The sequence below is a fragment of the Festucalex cinctus genome, chromosome 6 (assembly GCF_051991245.1).
Source record: "Festucalex cinctus isolate MCC-2025b chromosome 6, RoL_Fcin_1.0, whole genome shotgun sequence".
NCBI lineage: Eukaryota > Metazoa > Chordata > Actinopteri > Syngnathiformes > Syngnathidae > Festucalex > Festucalex cinctus.
In genome coordinates this window covers 10,977,698-10,994,888 of record NC_135416.1, presented here as the reverse complement: position 1 = coordinate 10,994,888, position 17,191 = coordinate 10,977,698, and the positions used below count along the sequence as shown (strand labels likewise).

General features: G+C 40.8%; 1 protein-coding gene across 30 annotated transcripts in view; it reads left to right on the top strand.

Annotated features, from left to right (window-relative positions):
- LOC144021419 (receptor-type tyrosine-protein phosphatase delta-like) overlaps positions 1-17,191 on the top strand; it is a 202,966-nt gene that overhangs the window by 96,457 nt on the left and 89,318 nt on the right. Inside the window, exon 6 of one of the 30 annotated variants that reach the window (XM_077525674.1) lies at positions 14,326-14,464. The exons of the other annotated variants lie outside the window; for them this stretch is intronic. The gene's annotated coding sequence lies outside the window, so the exon portion shown is untranslated. The remainder of the gene's footprint in view (positions 1-14,325; positions 14,465-17,191) is intronic. 30 annotated transcript variants of the gene reach the window in all.

Below are 17,191 nucleotides of genomic sequence, written 5' to 3'. Positions count from 1 at the left end.
CATGACTTAATTGGCAAGAGAAGTTCCTTTCACCCCTTTATGTGGCGGTATCACGAAAGCGACATGGAGTAAATGAAGCGGTTTAGCAAGGTATGTCCACAGAAATGGGCAAGACAACAAATGCTATCTTGCTATTTAGGTTGACAGTTCAAAAAGCCAATGTACGTTTGTACCTTGTGTCAGCCAAGCATTGTAACATTTGAAATACACTCTTAGAAAGCTCAATTTGTGTTGACTGACCAGCGAGTAGCGATCAAACTGGATAGCAGGACTACGTTCCCTATGTTTCTTAGATGCGAAACCAGGAAGTAGTTCTAGTTCCAGTGAGCGCCAGCTATGGATATGAATGAGTCGACAACGCAAACATGAATTTGGAAGTGAATTTAACAGTTTTAATGAGTTTATCATATGAGTCGCTATGACAAACTGTGATTTACATACACATGGCAAAAACAAACAAACCCAAAAAAAAACGGGATGCCGAGACAGGACCTGCATAATATTGGAACACAATTATGAGGTCCTCCAAGACGCAGAACTCAAGGCTCAAATCGAGACTATCCCGGTCAAACTGAGACGTCGTGTCACCCTACTCTAGTTAGCTTATTTGGCAGTACAGATGTTGTAAAACTGGCAATGTAAAAATAATGTCAAGTGTAGTAAAGCATAATAAGTTGGCACAAAAAAGATTGGTGACCACTGATAGACGCCCTTACATAGCTATAGTCACTACAAAATGCTGTTTATATGGGGTGATCTTTATGTTAGTGTCTTTTTCTGAGTAGTGCCTTCATATTTGACTATTATGATTGATGTAAACAAGCTGTCAATGGGGCAATGTGAAACTGCAGGAAATGAAGACAAAAACCAGACACCTATTCCATTACGATATCATATCTGCGCTCTCCTGCGTTCTTCGCACACTGCCTAATGTATCCCAAAGCCCTCGACTCAGCAACCACTCCATTCGTGGACAGCCCTCAGACACAGGAAGTGCCTCAGCAGGTCTCCCGATATTAAATTTGAACCGTCATTTAATACGCCAGCCCCCCCTTCCCCGCTAAAGTGATTGGCATCGCTTTTCCGTGCGCATCCTCAGAATGTCTCCACTAAGGCGTCGAGACACCTAACAAACTGCCGGCCTCCCCCGTGCCTCCCACAAGGAGCTCCTTTAATAGATTATTGAAAATAACAAGGTTGTCTCCTAGAGTTACAGACTCCGTCTCGGCTTGGACGTCAATAAACTGTGGAGGATTTCAAAACGGTAATGTTTGTATCTTGTCATCGGTGTGAATGGTGAACAGCTTGACGGCAAACGTGTGTAGGAAACACACAAGTGAGGACAGAACAAGCTGATTCGAAAATGGGTAGAAAGAGGCACAAAACAAATTCCCCTACATCTGCTCCTTTGGTGTTTCCCTCAAAAGGCTAAAAGCTTAAAGTGTTGCTTTCATGTGAGGCGTTTAAGAGCACCAAGAGAGTTTATTAAGCCGTTTCTCCTCATCAAATAGCTTCATTATATAAAAATAATTGGCCTTCAGTTGTTGCTGCACAGCCTCAATTCAGGTTCACAATGAACTGCTTGCTTTTTAGTGTGCGCACAACAACTCATTTGGCATCTGGAGTGTTTCTCTTTTTTTGGGCAGACATAATAAGGTGGCGTCAACGCCAAGTTAAGGGCACTAAAACGCAGGATTCTAACCTAATCTGACATTTCTTGGCTGATATGATGATTCACCGATTAGAAACCAGTCTGCCACGCCAGCAGCATATGTGTGTGTCTGTGTGACAACAAGAGACATGATGTGTGATAATGTGTTTGCGCAATTGTGTGAGTGTGTTAGCGGTGGCGGTGGGGATTTATTTGCAGGCGAGCTTAACGTATGCTGCCTGCTCGACTACATGAAAGAGAACAATCATCCGAATGAGAATTGCAAAGCCGCATATTTCAAACTGTCAACCGCTGTATTGGCATCCGCGCACGCACGCACACACTCCATCGCTCTCGCACGCACAGGCACAGTGTGGCAGTTTGCGATAAGCCCGCTCGCTCCAGACGGACCGCTCGCGTCCGCGGAAGCGGCGCAGGTTCGCTCGACAAATTTGCGTGCGCGTTCTGGAGGGTGCTGATACGTTTGCCGGGGTGTTGTTTTGTGTTGTGCGTTGTCGCTCGCTGGTGTTCATACGCTCTTTAGCCTCTTCTCTTCGGCGCTGGGTGGCAGCCAGCAAAATGGTGGCGCTCATTGTGGATGCCATTGATTTGCTCCAGCAGGTCTCTGGGAGGGAATATGCATGCGTGTGTGTGTTTGTGTGATTTAGTCACTAAAGTCTCTTGTTTAAATCCTTGTAGAAACACGACTTGTTTTCAGGCAAAAATTAAAATACATAGTAGAAGTTTTGTAGTAGAGGACTCGGGTTCGAGTCCAGGCTCCGGTACTTCCTGGGTGGAGTTTGCATGTTCTCCCCGTGCCCATGTGGGTCTTCTCCAGGCACTCCGGTCTCCTCCCACTTTCCAAAGACATGCATGGCAGGTTCATTGGGCGCTCCGAATTGTCCCTAGGTGTGCTTGTGAGTGTGGATGGTTGTTCGTCTCTGTGTGCCCTGCGATTGGCTGGCAACCAGTCCAGGGTGTGCCCCGCCTACTGCCCAAAAGCCAGCTGATATAGGCTCCAGCACCCCCCGTGACCCTTGTGAGGAATAAGCGGTCAAGAAAATGGATGGATGGATATACTTGGGGCTAACTTCACTTCCAGTGGCAACTTATTCCATTTGTGCAGCATAACACCTAAGTGACGCTTCACCATGTTTGCTTTGTAACCTGGGCTCCACTAATTGACCCGAATCCGCAGACATTAGCGCCCGAATGGGTTTATATTCAATTAGCATATCCTTAATTTATTCAGGACCCAAACCATTCAGTGATTTATAGTAGCAGAATATTGAAATCTATTCTGCAGCTGACCGGGAGCCAGTGTAAAGCCTTTAGGGCTGGAGTCATGTGTTCTGATGTCTTTGTTCTGGTCAGAGCCCAAGCTCTAGAATTCTGAATGAGCTTCAGCTACTTGACGTTCTTTTGAGTGAGTCTAAAACAGAAGACCATTGCAGTCACTGTAAAGAACAGAAGTAATACCATAAAAACCTAAAACGTGATAAATTACTATTACGGCCTCATCACTGTCAGCCATTTTAGAGCATTTTGACATTTTCAAGTCCACGGGATATTGTGCTCAATGATTATCTGTACACCAATTATTTATTTATTTATTTATTTATTGTATAACTTTTTTTTCATACTGTTGACTAAGTTGCACAAAATGCAACCATTTCTCCCAGTGGACTTTCAAACTATGCTGATCTCATATCTAAAAATGGGGCATCAGTGCTATCTACTGGTTGTTGTGCATCAATAATATTGTTTCCAATTTTGAAATTTACCTTGGAGTAGCATCAGGTGCTCCCCACCCATCCCCGTTGAAGAAAACGTAATTAAGTATACTTGTCAAAGGCAGTGAATGAAAGTCAATGAATTAAGGATAGTTAATATTCACTTAGTGATGCGTAACAAATTTGAAGCAAATATGCCGAAAGTGATCATGAATCAATTGACAATTCTTTACCTTGGGTCTCATGAGCTATGGAAAAGGTGACATTGTAGCTTTGAAAGCAACATAATCCACTGCTGAAGCTAACAAAGAGGAAAATACCAGTAAACAACAATGAAGAGCATCCAGTCTGAACAATCCAGTAACAAGTCTCCCATTGCAATGTGTATAGATCCATTCCTTCAGTTTCAGATCAATGCAGTGGGCATGTTAACAATAAAGTACCAGAAAAGGGAAGTGATGGTCCACAGCCATTTTCAAGCAGTGCAGTTTAGTTCACAATTTTCTACATTTCCGTTGTTGGGAGTCCCAAGATATCCAAAGTTCACTTTCATCGAGGGTACGAGTCGTACTTACTTACCGTATTCTGTAAAAAAAATAAAAAAATAAAATAAAAAAATAATAATAATAATAATAATAATAATAAAAATGTGTGCATAAAGCAGGGGCTCACTATAAAAAGAACATTACAGCTTGGTGGAAAATGGCCAAAGCCTCTAAGAATATTATTTTGCTTAGTCCCCAAATATTTTGTGAGTTGATTCAAATGACACCCAAGAATGGGGTCTTTATTAGATTCTTCATAATATATACTCTGCATATTTCGTTTTTCCATAATCACCTTTTGTTTCCCCACTCTTCAACGCTTAAGATGAGCGTTGAAAAACAAACAAAAGCAAAGCTAGCATTGAACTATAAATAATGCAGAGACACAGATTGGGGTCAAATGCTTTGGATTCCACGACGCATACCCCAGGATGGGAGCGCACGCACACACATTATACGCTGTTTTCTTTACCGTATCAGCGAGATGTGTTCCCTAGTGAGCAATCAGCGAGATGATGAAGCGTACGCCGAGCTCTCGCGTATATAGTTTCATGTGCACACGCGCTTTTCATCGGTGGGTGTTTCCCGCCTCCTTGTCCCTCACTGACAAAGCAGTTGGAGTGTTTTTGGAAATTATTTAGGTCTCGTGAAGCACCTATTGTGTGCGCAGCGGCTCAAGCCCGCAACCACCGCCCTCCCCTTTCCCCGCATCATTTGGTAACTCCGACAAGGACGAGTCAGCCTTCTTTCCACGACACAGCTCCGATTCATCTTCATGCTTTTAACCTGGTGCCGCCATGTGATAGATTAGTTTTCGTGCCTTGATGTATTGGCCTATCAGCTTTTGAAGAAGTGACAGATTGCATCATTAAGTGCGTTTATGATGTATGTTTCCTGTTGTATGTTTGTATGCAAAAGTTTGCTGTGTTACAAGAGAAGTCACACTCTATGTTGATGTTTTTTCTTTTGGGTAATTAGATTCACACATTTTGGTGTTAGAGCCCTGACGAAGTGCGTAAGAATCAGCATAATTACACATTTGCATTGTATTTTTTTCCCTTGAGAATGATTTTTTTCCCCCCCCACAAAATTTGACATATCTAGTGCTGTCACTATCAAATATTTTTAAAATTGGTTATCCTAAATCATGCCAACCCCATTTATTTTAATTTATTTTTTTAAATCCACTATGGTTGGACGTAAGTTGTATTGAGTGGCTATAAGTAAAGGTAATCATTATTTATTATCTTCTTAAAAAAATAGCTATGCTAAATGGTTTTAGCATTCACAATTAGCATTAGCGCACAAGCGATATGGTAAACAAACACTAACTACCATTTAGTTTACACATAAATCATTCTATTTACTAGGGGTGTCACGATTCGCCAACTCCACGATTCGATTTAAATTTCGATTTTGGGGTCACGATTCGATTTTTTTTTTCGATTTTTTTTTTTTTTTTTTTTTTCCGCTCCCCCACTTTATAACACAGAGGCATATGCTTCTGTAGGCTAAGGCTAGTCTATGATCATTGGTTCTATTCATTGTACAGTAAATCTTATTTCAAAAGATCGGCTACATATAGGTGATGCAATTTCCATATTATTTTTGTGTAAATTTATGTAATATATGATAATTGACATTAGGCAGGAATGATCAAATTCAAAGAATTTATTTACAATATAAAGTTAACCGTCTTGTTCTTACTGAAGTGTAAAATAAAAAATAAAAAAACAAAAACAAAAAGTCACAGTGGGTGCCTGCCATCTATTGACTGTTTTTGGTTACAACAGTGTGCTGTGCGTTCCTCTTAAAATAATGTGCAATGTGCAACAACAACAAAAAATATATTGTATCCAAAGTCATGGAACAAATACAGCCTGAACAAACTATATCCCAACATTTACAGTTGCTGGGCATACTGTAGCGTGGTTCAAGTACACTAATTAAATGTTTGAATCCAGCGTTTTCCAAGGCTGCAGGTCTGCTGCTATAAATAGACCTATGGATCTGGCGTTTCGCGCGAGCTGAAGTGTGTGGAAGTTTCACTGTAAATGAGGATGAAATAGTTGGTTGGACCGTTGTTTTCCCACTTCTAGTTGAATTTGATAAATCTAAATCTTTGTGATGCCTGCGTAAATGTCCCGTCATGTTTGTCGTGTTTCCCGTTGTTACGGCTGGCGGCTCGGGCCCGCCGCCGGCTCCGCTCCCCTAGTATGTATGTGTGTGTTTGTGTCGGCTGGTGCCCGTATAATGGTACTTCAGTTTGAATGCGCCAGCGCGACACTCTGATTGGAGGACTGTGCCAGCGCGACACTCCGATTGGACGACTGTGCCAGCGCGACACTCCGATTGGACGACTGTGCCAGCGCGACGCTATTGTGTATCCGTGTATTATACCCCTATTGGTTATTGTTGTTTCTCCTCCGTTCTGTCAGTTCTGTCAAATGCGGTTATTATTTGTTCACCTTCCACTTTCACTCCCTTGTCAAACCCCTGCCTGAAATTTCAATTAAAACTACTCAGATGTTAAAGTCGACCCGTGTTTATCTACTCTATATTTTCTGTTATTGTGTTACTTCCCTTCCCCTTGACGAGCCGGGCGTAACACCGTGGCCGAGTACAGTACGCGCACATAGCATATCTTGCAACTGTGGTCTTTTTATCGACAACGTGAACGTTGTCGACATAACTCACCGGGAACGCAAAATGTTTCCAAACTGGTGACGAGAGAAGCGGGAGCGGCTTGAAGCACCATTGCTGTGTCTGTCCGCGCTTGCCATCATGACTGCAGGAGAAGTCAGCTAACAAGTGCCGTTAGCTAGTAGCTGAATGGCTGCGTCTCATTTGCTTTCCTGGGAGGTGGCGGTGGCGGCGGTGGCGGGGGCATCGAATCGTGTGTCCTCTCTTCTATTTCGATGCTCGAAATCGTGACGTAATTTCGATCGATTTCGATAAAAAATCGAAATCGTGACACCCTTACTATTTACATTACACATGTAATAGTGTCTTAAAAGTCACTTACAGACGATGCTTCAACATTATTCCATGAGTAAACAAGTGTAGAGCTAGCTGTTTAGCTACATGAGGTTAATAACTTCCTGTTCCTGTCTTCTTCTGTGTACATTTAGTGCATGACTGCCCTCTATTGGTTAAGTGATGAACACCTAAAACTGAGTGGTTGGTTATACTGTATTTTGGAATAATTACAGCTCAAGTGCTTTTAGGGAAGCTCAATATGCTGTATTGTCAAAAAAAAAAAAAAAAAAAAAAAAGCTGAAGCACTGGGGGAAACCCTGTCTGATCAATTGAGGAAGATACTCAAATTACATAGTGTACCTAATCACGTAACGTCGCACGTTTTTAATATAATGCTTTTAATGGGTATACTGTCAACAGTTTTTGCTTTGATTTTAATTTTGAGCGTGCAGAGGTGTGAAGGCTGGCATAGAACATCATCGCATTCAAAGGAAAATCACTGTTCCTACGCTGCGTGATCTTCAAACAACCTTCTTCCACTAAAAGACGAAGCATTATGAAGGATTTCCTGCTCGCAAATTACCAGGGAATGCCTTAAATTCCTTTAATGGATGACACGGAGACAATCTTACGAGGATATAAAAGAAAATCTGTGATTCCATAACACAGTTTTATGGTAGGGGGAAAAAAATCATTACTGTATTAAAATCACATAACACCACAAGATGAAATATTTGGCCTACATATTAGCATTTTTTTTTTTCCTCATAGACGTCCCAAATCTGCAAAAAGAGAATGAATCAAAGTTGCATACATTTTGCTAATCCTGAGACTGATCTAGTTGATGCAAGAGTGATGTATGATTTTTTGTTTTCTTTTTCAATATATGTAATTTATCTGCGCCATATTTATCTGCTCCTCTTTGACGGTCTACTAATCTTGTGCGTGTAATAGATCATAATTATGGATGGTCATGCTCTAAGAGGCTTTGATTTTGATGTTGGTGTCTTTATGTATTTAAACCTACAACACTATCAAGCTAGATACCAAATTCTTACATGCTTATGTTTCTGTTTGTCTCTGAGCAAACATTATAGGATGCGGCGTCAGTCTATAAACCTGTTGTTAGCCTAACCCTGAAATCAACTGAAAGCGATGCAGTTATGTTTTTATAAGCTGCTGGGCGTACGAAGAGTACCTGTGCAGTTTTTTCATTCAGCCTAAGGACATTTTCCCTTAACCCCTCGCTCTCTGAATCCCCCACATCCCCACAGCAATGTGATTGATGACGTCATCACTGACATCAATGACACATGAAAACGAGAGTTGTCTTTGATAGACGGCCGCTCGTCCTCATCCGTCATCCTGGTGCCTCACTATGTTTGGACTCTGAATCTTCTTCATATCCGAAAGATGCTCTATATACCTGCTATGTAGTCAAAAGGATCTCCTTCCGTGTTTGTGTGGGAGTGACAGCGAGATCCCCGCCGTACACACTCATCCAGACTCTTTGGTATTCTCTTCATGGCTTGTGAAGTTGTCTACTGTAAGACAAGTTCAGCACTGCTGTCAAGAGCTGTTATATAAAATATAGAGTTGTACAGGACTGTTCTGCTCTGAGGACCACAGATGAAACTCGCATACATTCACAGCAATTTATTTATGCCCAATGAAAGGTGCAGCTGCACATATGGTCTATCACCATATGCACCAATCTTGCACTTGTCTGCCTTTTTAGTTTCCTTCATTTGCTGACATACACATGATGGGGACAAATTTACATTACACTCTATGTAACAACTTAAACTACAACTTCTGACAAACAATCGCTCAGATTTCATCAAGTTCAAAATTTACGCAGACAAGAACTCAGCAGTAACACATATGCAGTCGGAATTACATAATGCCTCAGAAATATATGTGATATTTCGGGGGGTAGTTGGTGTATTTTCTCAAGGCTAAAAATATCCTTGTCAACTTTCAAAACAATCCATCCTGTGATATCGCGCACATGCCACATTACAGGATCACGCTGTAATTTCCAGAAAAGGTACAATAACAACAATGGCAAATCAAAATAATGGAATGGTAGAATTTGTGTTACAAAATTAAGTTTTCAAAGTACCAACATGTCTTTAAATTGAGTATTTATTGGTCCTTTTGAACAAACAATTTTTTTTCAACTTCCACATATGACATTTGATTTGTGACATATTTGATACATCTGGTCGCAATGCTTTAAATTCATACATTTATAACTGTCAAAAATACAATAATAAACAGACATATATCATACATATTAGTATTTCCAAAAACAGAAAGAACATTGCTCACTATTTATTAAGTATGGGTGTCTCTCCTTTCTCAATTGGAGCAATCTTGCAAGGTCGCTGGAAAAGCCATCAGCTGGGTGATACTGCCCTCTAATGGAGTATCCGTGCAATGCACGTGTCAGATCCTATACGTCAGGGTTTTGATGGGGGAAAAATTATTATACTCATCAAATAGAGGGCTCAAAATGTCTTGTATTTAATATGATACGTTTGGCGTCATAGGGTTTTAAGAAAACGTATACTTTTACTCATCTAAAAGTCAAAATTCTTTGCTAAAGTCGCTATCTGTCAAGCCCCACGATCCTCAGTTCCATCCAACTTATTCCTTAATGACATCACTGGTGCCCCCAGCAGCAGCAAGTCGAGGAAGGGCGGAGGTTTCCGGCGCTCACGCTCCGATGTCTGATTTGATTGACCCTGACAACCAAGGAGCGTTTGGGAATCCGTGTAACCACGGCAACTCCTATCACAACACGCTGGGCGGTTTTTCAACAGGACCGGTCATGGCCGGTGTTCCTTGCATTCATTTTTAATAGCCAGTGTACTTAGTCGCTCTTCCCGAGGCGCGCTCCCCGCGGCCTCATCTTCAAGAAGAATAGGCAGGCGCTCTTTGTGGAAAAAGCCCCCATTACGTATTTATTGTCCATAGTCTTAATTATTGAGCTAGAAGGGATGTGGGTTCTAACTCACTCTTCCTTTCTACCCCACTGTCCTTAAAAGCTATGCCACTCTATATCCATATAAAGGAAGCGCCAGTGGAAAATGTGATGTTTAGCGTGTGCTGCACTCAAGAGGCTCGTGTTATGGAAAGTTTCACACACAGCTCAAACAGCGCAGCCAAAACCAGAAGAATTTGCCTATGCGACAAGTCCTAAATGGTCTTTCCTTCTGCGCACCACTTTTAAAGTGCAATATGTAAAGGAATACTTGTGAAATGCTGTTAATGTATATGAGCAGTTTCCCATGTTCTCTCTCAACTGGAAACATTTTACTAGCTGTACAGACAATCGTGCAGTTGGCATCCATTCATATTGTGTATGGCTTATCCTCATTTCCCAGCTGGATTTGAGCAAGAGGCATTGAAGTATATGACATTTTATTTATTATTCAAATATCGAAAATCATACACATGGAGTCCTCGAGTTACGTCGGAGTTATGTTCATACCCTAGCGACTTAAGTCGAATTTCCCCATTAAAGTCAATACTTACATCAAAATAATTTGCATCAAAAAAATCTAAAATACATTAAAAAAATAAAATAAAATAAATAAGATGCTGTACAACTGTCCGACTGAAGCCCAAGTCTTTGCCGATGTTTGTCGGTGTCTCTCCTTTCTGCGATCTTTTTATAATGTTTAGCTTCGCTTCCATGATAATTGTTTTTCTTTTGGCTGGACCAACATTGATCGAAGACGTAGCTTTCTTCTTCTTTGGGGCCATGATGTGGGAAAAAAAAAAAAAGAGGGTGAAAAAAACAAAGATTTTCCCACAAGTGCACAAGCGCTAGCACTAGCTTAGGGCTAAATAGCGGACGAGGGGGAAAACACTGCGAGCTATATGGCGGACGAGGAGCCAAAATGGCGGACCGGGGATAACCGTTGTAAAGTCGATGCCTTTGGTCGAGTGTACCTTAACGCGAGGACTCCCTGAATGTATAAATATATGTACAAATCAAATATAAAAATCAGTTGTAGTTGTATAATGAAATGTCGATGACATGCTTACGACAAAATGTATCACAAGGATCAAGAATGACAGCCCTGTTGAAATCAGTATAATATAATAATAATAATATAATATACGTTCCTTTATCATGCTAATGAGCCACTGATTACCTTTCCACCACCTAATGCAGGTTGTGCAACGACAAGAATGGATTTTTGTTACCATGATTCGTGCGGGAGCAGCTATTCTAAGACTAGGATCATAATTTCACTTTTGAAGAAATAGCAAGTGTGAGGTGCACCCAAGACCTCATACAAACAGTAAAAGTATCAATTGTTTTTTCACTTGTGGATGCAGCACTTCATCACCAAGCAAGCCCCTGAATTACACTATTACAGTTTTACAATCAACATTTTCCCAAACATTCTGGTTTGAATTACAAATTACAAAAAAAATCCGTCATTTTTCTATTTATTTTCTACGTGCTTGCTTCAAATCGAGAGTGTGAAAATGTTTGGAAATCTGTCAGCGGATCTCCCCTTTGCGTTTCCCTGCATGTTATTTTGAATCTTGCTCGTGTACTCTAGTGGTGGGGCCGGCCAAAATCAATGGTGGGGAAAAGGTTATGTAACCCCATCCTTCTCTTTCAGTCGTTATAACATGTCATCGGAGAAGATTGATCAAGAGGTATATTTTTGGACTCAATTGTACATTGCCTCTCCGTTGACCTTCATGGGGATGGGTGAGTGTTAACAATACATTGTGTTGGTTAGCTGGCATTCTTTACTTTTCAATGGACTTGTCAGATCCACTGCGTCTCTATGTCGGGGGTGTTTGGAGTGTGTCTTGTTTTTCATCCAGATGTGTAAACAGTCCTCTGAGCTCGCATCAGAGGGAAGCTGCGTTGCGTTTGACTCGCACCACATGAAACGCCTTTAAAGTGGGCACGGAGCGAGCGCGGCTCCGTTTTACTGACACTGTCGGTCTTCACGGAGTCGACTTTGACAATAGAAGCACTCTCTTGACTTGTGGTGTGCTCCGGAATTCAATGAATGTGTGGAGGGAAGTAAAGGATGGTGGGGGTTTCTCATCTTCCTCTTGTGAGGCTCCGTCAGTCATTGGGATGTGGATGATGATGTCATTTGTGGCATTAGGGAACAAGTGAGTCGGTTTCTGTAAGTAGGTATAGACTAGTTGAGTTATAAAGGGAGCAGCGTGTGGATAAAAGGTTCAGTTCTCGAAGGGTGAGCCCACTTCTGGGCGCCAGCAAATCCATATTTTATTTGACGCAGGAGCCCCGCTCAAGGCCTGTAAATTATTACTGCTGTGTTCCACCTGCTTGCGGAGGTCAGCCAGCCGTCTTGATCGCCAGGTGTGTGCGTTGCACGTTTGTGGCCCAGAGTCGGGCCCGAGCAGCAGCACTGTCACCATACCGCATGCTCATCCATCCATACTGTAGCTCCATCCGACCCTCCATCCATCCATGTAATAAAACACATTACATAGGTGACTGCCTCAGATGGGTCATTTTGCTCCCAGCATGAAAGGCTCACCGCTGGATGCAGCTGTGGGCCGAAGGGAACGTGTCGCACCACAATGAGACGCACACATGCATATACGCGGTACTCGCACGTGCGGGCTCACACCGAACACATTTGTCTTGTGCTGTGCATATACTGTATTAGTACAATTACACATATTATATAGCTCCCTTGGCAGCACTTAATAGCTACAGACACAACTGCTAGATTTATCGTTCCTTAACAAGCGATAAATCCACCGTGAACAGTATACTATAAATTCACAAACACAATAATTAGCATAAAGAAGATAAAGGCAACTTCGACTTGACTTAAACAAACTCATTGACATGCACAAAATAAATGAACCTCATTTGCTGTGTGCATTGTCCAAAAAGGGAACTCTGCTTATTTTCCTTTTTTTCTTTCTTCTATGTCTCTTTCAAATTTAATACTGTCATGTCTTGCTGTGTCTTAATGACACTTTCTCACTCTCTTTTCTAAGCTCTTTTCTCTGGTGTGGGTGGCGGCAAACACCCAAAAACAAATCAAAAACATAAATAAATAAATACATCCACACAAAAATGTGTCAATTACAAATGTTTTTTTTTCTCATACTTGTAAGTTATCTGGCATGCTAACATGTTAGCTTGCACACGAGCTAAAACAATTAGTTAGTACAATGACAAATACCAGAATCAGATTTATTAGCCAAATATGTAAAAACGCACAAGAAATGTGTCTTTTAACACAGTCAAAATCCTTCCGAGAATCCCGAAAGAATAACAACGACTGTAAGCAGACAGAACGGGAAGCCTGGTGATTTGCTAATTAGCTGGACAAAAGAAAAAAACATGAGGGAGACAAGGCCGAATCTGTTGATATATTGTAGTTTTTTTGTTTTTTTTTATTATTTCTCAGATGATTGTCAGAGTAGTGGCCATAATGTTGCGCCTGGTCCGTGATTAAGGTAATCAGTTGCAATTGATCACATATTTGGACATGTTTTCATTGCAGAAACAATATTTAATACTAAATAATAATACATAAAAAACAATGCAATACTGTTTCAGTTGTTCCAGTGCCAACTCCATCACCTTATAGACAAAAGTATTGTTAGACCAGCCAGGACACCACTAGTATATGGGCCATTCTTTCTTACCTTATTATTAAGAAATGCATATTTACCACAGTTTAATTTGCATTTATCTTGGCCGGTGACTGTTGTTATCTTAACAGAATGGCAAAAAGATGACACACCACCCAAAACATAATAGTCCTACTTTCCATTGAGCTTGTCTTTTCTCAAATAATAACCATTCACTTTATTGCCACAGATTAACATCAAATTAAAAAGTAATAAAAAATTAAGTAGCTAAACCATTTAACATTCGGTCCTTCTGGTGTGTTTTGCTTTGCCTACACAGCTCTTAAAAGAAAGAAAGCATGAAGTCGCCAGACATGATGTGCTAATTTATGTAAACAAGTGCAGTCGATAGCACATAATTCATGTTCAAAAGATCTGCCAATGACTGTGTAGAGTCTCTACAATCAAGAAATGTGAAGCAACTGAAACAAAACAAAAAAAAAGAAGACCAATCTGGGGAAAAAAATGACGTGTACCTCATCATTTAGCAAACCGCAACTGCGCTACTAATGCTGTTTTCAAATGATAACATGTATTTTAAAGAGAATAGACAACTGTTATCGTTCGTCCTTGGAAAAGTACTTTTTGCTGCCTTTGCGGTTGAGTACATTTGCATTAAATAGCATACAGCTGCTCCAAAATTTGACATTAGCGACTACTTTTCCCCGCCACCGCCCTTCTTTGTCTGGTGCTATCTTATGTCTGTCATTCCCTCTCACTGCACCCTTCATCTCAATTTCTTCTTTTTTAGCCTCTCTGCCCCCGCGCTGGTGCTCGTCCATCATCGCTCCCTCACTTCCTCCGACCATGCCTCGCTCTGTCATTTACGAGGCTCACACTAATGCCCAATTAGCCTTCAATGAGGTCTCCACTGAAAGCTGGGTAAATAGGTAATTACATGTTGTCGTCTCCCCACCTCCTGCTAATCCACTCAACTTTAGTCTCTCTCTCTCTCTCTCTCTCTCTCTCTCTCTCTCTCTCTCTCTCTCTCTCTCTCTCTCTCTCTCTCTCTCTCTCTCTCTCTCTCTCTCTCTCTCTCTCGTTCCCTTCTGCCAGAGGATGGCCCAGTGGAGGCCCAGCGTGGGCATGTTAGTCACAGCTGGCTTAAATCTTCGATTGGCCACTTTCACCATTCTGCTTAGTGGGCACTTTTCCTTTCTTTGCGCGCCGCTCTTGAGACGTAACAGCGGGGACACTTTATCATTAGAATGGGACAATTGGAGGCACCAGCGGGCTAAATGCTGATGTAATGCACAGCTGCTAATAGAGACGGATCAATGTGTTATCAACGCTTGGGATACTGGGACCTATTTTCATGCGCAGCACAGTCTAACCATGCGCATGGGAGAAGTTTTTTTTTCTTTTAACACTTTCCTAGAATAGCGCCGTTGTGGGAGGGAACACAGCCGACTCCTGGTCAATCGTGGCTTCCCCGGACAGTGGGGTGCTATTAAAACATTTTTAAGATGATAAGAAAAATAATTTGTTCAATGAATTAATTTTGACAGTGCTTCACATGGATTATTACGGAAGTGTATTGCGTATCGGGGTGGGGGGGACACCTGTTTTTCTGACCATTTTTGGGTTGAGGGTTTTGTTTTGTTTTTTTGTTTTTTATTATTTCTCTGTTTTTCTGATTTTTTGTTTTATGTTTTACTGAATATTTTTTCAGGGGGAATAAATATTCAGAAAAAAAACAGGAGGAAAAACTACGCAGAATAATACTTTGAATAATATTTTTACCCCTGTTTTTCTGAGTAATTCGTCCTCCTGTTTTTCTGAATAATTTGTTCCGTTTTTTGAAATACTTTTTTATGACGGAAAAAAATTCAGTAAAACAGAAAAGTAAAAAAAATACTCCCCCAAAAAATTAGTCAGAAAAATAGTTTTTTTTTAATTTATTTATTTTTTTAAATTAAGTGAATGTAATACGCTTCAGTAGATAATCCCACGCCGTTGTCATATTTATAAAAGGAATACGATCCACCGCACATGTCCACAGACCTCAGGATCTGGCAGGTCTGCCTGACAAATACATTACACCAAAATCGAGTTACATCACCTGCACCACATTTTAGACCTCCTTTTACTAGTCTAAAATGTAATCTGCTTTTGGCCACCACATTGCCAGATCGACGCCAGAACGCCAAATTCACAAAGACGGCGTACTTTTCATAAAAACCAGACGTTTATCAGTCGACAATTGTCCAAAGGCAGCATTTCTTATTGCATCATTTAGCATCACTTCTTCTCCAGCGAAAGGATGCCTTTTTTTCTCTTTTGTTTGGCAGCTACATCATCAGGGACAATCCAATCTACATCATCAATCTATTATGAAAGCCACAAGTGACAAGCACTAATATGCAAATGGTGGAAGGCAGCGCAAAGAATGACAGTGATTTCATCGTTTGTGTGCACCTTTAGAGATGGAAATATGTCAAGCGCGAGGAGGAAATGAGTAAGGCTGGAAATGGTTGAATACAACAAGGAGGGGGGAAGAAGGATGCAGAGGAAGTGATAAGTTGAGTAATACCAGACAGCCTGAATCCTCTTCTCAATCAATCACATTTTCCCTTCCTCTCCTCTCATTTTGTCCTATTGATTTCTTGTTTTCGCCACTGTGCTGAAAGCAAGGCTCAAATGACTCTGTGAGTTTTCAAGGCCTTCGTCTCCCAGGGAAAACTGCGATTTGCTCCTTTCAAAATGAGAGAAAATGCAACATGCTGCAGCTATTTTTAATTAAACGTTGAGAGGGGAGAACTTTGGGTAAAGGGGCAAGTTTATGAGTCAGAGCTCTGTCGTAATACTGCACTTTACTGTACTTTCATTTCTGTGTAATGGGAGAGAAAGATAACACACACTTGTGGCTTTCCTTTGTTATGAGTCAACAAAGACCTGTGCTGTAGAGGCCAAAATGTTCCCACAAAGGAAAAAATAATTATTCTGTTTATTCCTTAACTCATTTGCTCTCATTTTATTTTTTTATACTAGAGCATACAGACGGCTTTGATGGAGCCTCTGAACTGAAGAAAACGGTTGAAGCAATGGTAGTTATTACAAAAACGACCAGCAGGTGGCAGCAGAGTATAAGATATCAACCAGGCCCATGTTGAAAACAAGCTGATTTCCCCACAGTTCTAAACCGATTTGTGAATGATGATGAAACTTAGCTATATTCTGATGCTAATTGCTGCAAAACGGAAATAGATAGAAATATACTTTTTTTTTTTTTTTTTACTGAAGAAAGAAGAGACTCTAATCTTTCTTTTGGGAGGTTCCATGTTTTTATAGCAGTATAACACAATATTGTGTGGGCCTTGCAAAAGCAGTCAAAATCCAGTAAAACAACCGGGAACGAAGGGGGTTGCTTCAGTGAAAATGGCTGTGAGTGAATGAGTTAATATTGTAGAAGCTTTGAGTTTTCCTTTTAAAATATGCTTTGCTAAATTGATATATCAAATTACTGTTCTACAAGAAATTATCCAATTTCTCTCAATTGGTCTTAAAATTATTTATTTACGAATGTATCTTTGTTCATCTATCTATGCCAGTGATGTACAGGTACAATACTCTTGCACTTGGTGCTCTCTGTGGCCATTCTTACAATAAAATAGCAG